The 4,818-nt window shown below is 39.8% G+C and overlaps 1 long non-coding RNA gene across 1 annotated transcript; it reads left to right on the forward strand.

The window, feature by feature from the left end:
• Positions 1 to 345: 345 nt before the first annotated feature.
• Positions 346 to 3,563, forward strand: LOC143434610 (uncharacterized). The gene is made up of 3 exons (XR_013104228.1): positions 346 to 433; positions 2,503 to 2,688; positions 2,806 to 3,563. It is a non-coding gene; the product is annotated as an uncharacterized LOC143434610 (long non-coding RNA).
• The last annotated feature ends 1,255 nt before the right edge of the window (positions 3,564 to 4,818 follow it).

The following is a 4,818-nucleotide window of genomic DNA, read 5'->3' on the forward strand; positions in this document are numbered from 1 at the left end:
TGAACTTTGCCTCATAAATGTATTTTTATGATATAAATACATAAATATATCTCAGGAAAAATTTAAATAAAATAATGAATAAGTTTCTTAATGCACATGGAGCTATGAAAGTCTCATTTAATAAACCCAGGAGACAACTTGACACTTGAACTCAGGATCATGGAGGATCACAGTGATGTGCTTCTCCTGGTGGTCTACAGCCTTGACAGAGATACAGAGATCAATACGGTTTTGTCACTACTTAGAACTTACTTCTCACATCTTCATGTTACAGAGCTATAGCTACCTATGTAAAATGCTAAACGAAATGAAAACAAAGACTATCTAACTATGTACTTTACACAGGAGGCTTCCAGGTACTTCCCTACTTCAACATGGAGAGAATTCAGTCTTCCTAATTCACCAAGATCCCACACATTGTCTTCCTTCTTCAGTAAGTTTTACTCTTTCACCTTTAGAACTTTAGAGCTGGACAGCAGAACTGTCTTCAGGAATATGGCAACTCAGTAGTGTACACTGAGGAGAAATAAAGAAGACTTCCATGTGGTTTATGAAAACATCAAAAAAATTCCAGTAGCTTCTTAACACACACACTTTACTTTTGTTCTCTTGGAAGATTCAACCTGTAAAACTGTTATGGTACCGCCTGAGAAAATGGTAGAAACAACTCACGATCTTGAGAAGCAGGTTTAAATTTAAATTTTAACATTTTTTTAAAACCTTCAAACAAAATTAGAGAAACAGATTATATTAGCAAAGGCAGGCCTTCTAAATCCTGGATTGAGATCTCCTTTACTCTGTTCCAACATAAAAACATTGTAAAACAAACAAACAAACAAACAAAAAAACAAAAACAAAAAACAAACAAACAAACAAACAAACCCAGCTTGTTCTTTAGAGATCTGGAAATCAACTAAACGCCTATAGTGATCTGAGGGATGGATGCTCAGGAATGCTGTGGATGCCTAGTGAGAAGGGCAGGCTGTAACGTGATAACTTACTTTCTTCTCACCTCTGTGGAGGATTTGAGTGTTTGCAACCCTGGACACAAGGCCAGGGAAATCAACAGCCTTGCATCAGCGAAAAGGGAAACCATAAAGACTCTACTAAAAGATTATAAGATCTTCCACACCTAATACGCACATATAGATAAATCAAGGAGCACCATAAATGAAGCCCATTTCCTCACACTAGCAATGAATAATCTGCTGAAAATGTACTGACGAACTCAGTTCCACAGACAGCCTCAGAAAGGCTAAAAATTTTTAGAAATAAATCTTGTAAAACAGCAGTGCAAACACTTTACGCTAAATACCACAAAACCTTTTTGAAGAAAAATGGAGGATGGGTGATCATTAATTTATTTAATATTCATGAGTTAAAGGGTTTAATATATTTTATGGGCATGTTTTACAAATTGATCTATATATGTGATGCAATTATACGAGTCTGCTTATAGTATTAGCCAATAATTTAGGCATCTACTTGCTGAAGAATAAACTTGAATTTACATCTCACACTATACAAAATGGATAAAAGCAAACACTAAGATGTGTTGGTGTCTTAACAATGCCATTTATGAAGCTATTAGAAGAAAACACAGGGACAGTTTATTTTTAATTTCAGTAAGGCAGTCATATTTTAGATATGACAACAGAAGTACCAGTGAGAAAAGTAAGCTAAAGTGAATTCCACTCCTTAATGTGGGACCTGGTGATTTGGTAATTAGGCAAAGTGAGCAACTAATCTAATTAAGGATAAAATATTTAATGGACATTTTGCCCAGCAGAAATAGAAACCACAAGTCCATAACAATGATCACATTCATCTTACACGTGGTCAGGTGGAAGAGAATGGTTACAGCCAAGACATCCACACAGAGAAGTTTGTACAAGGAGACAAGACATTGGAGATTTCATCTACTGCTGGGGAATTCCAACTGGGGCTGCCACTTTGAAATGCAGTCTAGCAATTCTCCACAAAGCTAAGTACTGCATTGACTTGTAACCCAGTAATTTTATTCCTAGGCCCATACCACAAGAAATAGGTACAGATGCTTGCTCATTGATATTATCCTTCGTAGGCTCATAGTTATGCCGATCAAAAAGCAGAAACAATATGTCTATCACTAGCTGGTTAATGGCTTATTAAAGTGGCTCAAACAGACTAGCAGTAGAATACCATTTGTAAATAACACACATAATAAAATAATTATTTTACAACATTCATGAACCTTGAAAACATATTGAGAAACCAGGCACAAATCGTATGTTGTACAATTTCATGTTTAATAAGGCAGAATGAGCAGGCAATGACGAGGAAGTACATAGAAAGGACAGGTAGAAACTGAGAGTTGGGAGAAACGGGCAGTAACTATTAATGAATATGGAGTATCATTTGGGATGATGAAAATAACACTCTAAAATGTAGTTGTGATGGCTAGGCAATTGTGACATTGTTAAAAAAAAATTATTGACCTATAGCTTTCTCTGGTGTTCTCAGATAAGGCTTCCACCCCAGGGACAGAAAGCAGACACAGGAAAATCTGACGGCTCCAAAGGAAACCAGCCGGTCTCTTCTGAGTGAGAGAGGGGCACAAGAGGAAGCTGAGCAGGGGCTGGAGGAAATGTGAAGACAACCTACGCAGATCCCTCCACAGGAGCAATGGCCGGCAGCATCAGACTGCAGGTTTAGCCGGGTGCTACAGCGGGCAAATTTCATGGCATATGAATTATGTAATGGCGAATTAAAAGACATATGTTAGAGTTTTTATTTTCAAAGCTTTCTCTTGTTTTCTATTCTTAGAGCACCGCTGCTCACATGGAGCAGAGAAGTCGATGTGGAAAGGAACAGAAAAAGGTATAAAAGGAGGAGAACCAGGAGTCTGGGTTCTCCCATCGCTGCGGCTCTGTAAGACACGGACGTGCTCTGTCCATGATCGTTTATCAGTGTCTCCTACTTTATCTTCTCCCAGTTTGCACGTTCAAATGTAAATCGGGCAAATTTAGAACATAGCCCTCATGCGTACAAGTCAATGTTTTATTCTTGCAGCTGAAATGCTGGGGTGTCTCTGTCTCTCCTCTGTATTTCTGTCTGTCAGTAAATGTCTCTTTCTGTTCGCATTTGCCTCTCTGCACGCTTCTCAATGAGAATCACTGTTACCTCTGTTTCTATAGATCTGGCTCTTCGTATATCTTTGTCTCTGTAGGTCCCTCTCTTTGTATGTCCATCTTTCTCTATAAGTGAATAGTTTGTCTCAATGTGGCTTTAAGATATTTCTAATCATACTCCTTTTGTTGTTGTTGTTGTTGTTGTTGTTGGTGGTGGTGGTGGTGTTTTGACTATCAGTTTAGGAAGTTTGACCTTGCTGACGGAAGTATGACATTGGGGGCAGGCTTTGAAAGTTTACAGGCAGGCAGCATTTCTAGTTTGCTCTTTCTGCTTTGTAGCTGGGGTTCAAGACGTGAGCTATAAGCTTGCTGCTCCTGCCACCATTTTTGCCATTATGATTTGTGCTGCTGCGAGGCCTTCTAACTTCCTGCCTTGAGGGACTCTTATCCCTTTGAAACTATAACCCCAAATAAACTCTTTCTTCTATAAATCGCCTTGGCCATTGTGTTTTATCACAAAAATAGAAAAGTAATGTAATAATGAAACTGAGATTTGCTGTGCTAGTTCCCAGAGAATAATCTTACTTTAGCACCAGGTTACGCTGGCTCCACTTGGCTCTTTCTAAAGCTGGTGGCCTTTGGTCACATCCTGGATACTCCCATTATTCTCAGGACAATAGTGACTGTTACTCTGACCTTGTCTCTCAAGGAACTGAGACTTAGTTCTTTGCCAAGTTGGATTCTATCCTTTTCCTGGTCTTTGCCCATGAGTTTGGAGCCTCTGCTTGGCAATACTGGGAGTTTTTCCTTTTGCTGAGCGTTTGGAATTGCTAATGGTCTCTTTTAGACTCTCTAGCACCAGAGTCTATAGTAGAGAATGACTCCTTGTCTTTCTGCACATTCTAACATGTCCCATTCAGATTCTGTTCGCTTGCTTTCTAGCTAAGAAATTATAGGTCATCTTTACATTTATATGTGCTCCCAACTCACTGTGTAAACATCAAGTTTTTTTTAATTGCTTTATTTATGTATATTCCAAAATGTTGCCCACCTTCCTGGTCACCCCTCCCAGGGTTCTTCTCCCCATCCCTCCTTCCCTTTGTCTCTGAGAGAATGCTCCCGCACCCCCTCACTCATCTTCCCCCACAGCTAAGCCCCCCTCCCTACACACATCCCCCTTCCTGGGGCATCAAATCTCTTCAGGGTTAGGCACATGTTCTCCCACTGAGGCCAGACAAGACAGTCTTCTACTACCTATGTGCTAAGGACTGCGACCTAGCCCATGTATGCTCTTCAGTTGGTGTCTCTGGGAGCCCCCAAGGGTTTAGGTTAGTTGACACTATTGGTCTGGAAACAACCCAGATGAAGAATGGATATAGAAAATGTGTTTCATTTACACAATGGACTACTATTCATCTTTTAGAATTGAGGTATCATGAATTTTGCAGGTAAATGGATAGAACTAGAAAATATCATCTTGAGCAACCTAGACCCAAAAGGAAATACATAGTATGTACTCACTGATAAGTGGATATTAGCCCCAAAGTACAGAACACCCATGATACAACCCACAGACTGTAAGAAGTTAGGCAGGAAGGAAAGCCCAAGTGAGGATGCTTCAATCCTGTTTGGAATGGGGAGCAAAATAATCATAGGAGGCAGAGGGAAGGAGGGATCTGGGTGGGAGAGGGGAGGAGGAAGGGAAAAT

The sequence above is a fragment of the Arvicanthis niloticus genome, chromosome 16, assembly GCF_011762505.2.
Source record: "Arvicanthis niloticus isolate mArvNil1 chromosome 16, mArvNil1.pat.X, whole genome shotgun sequence".
Taxonomy (NCBI): Eukaryota; Metazoa; Chordata; class Mammalia; order Rodentia; family Muridae; genus Arvicanthis; species Arvicanthis niloticus.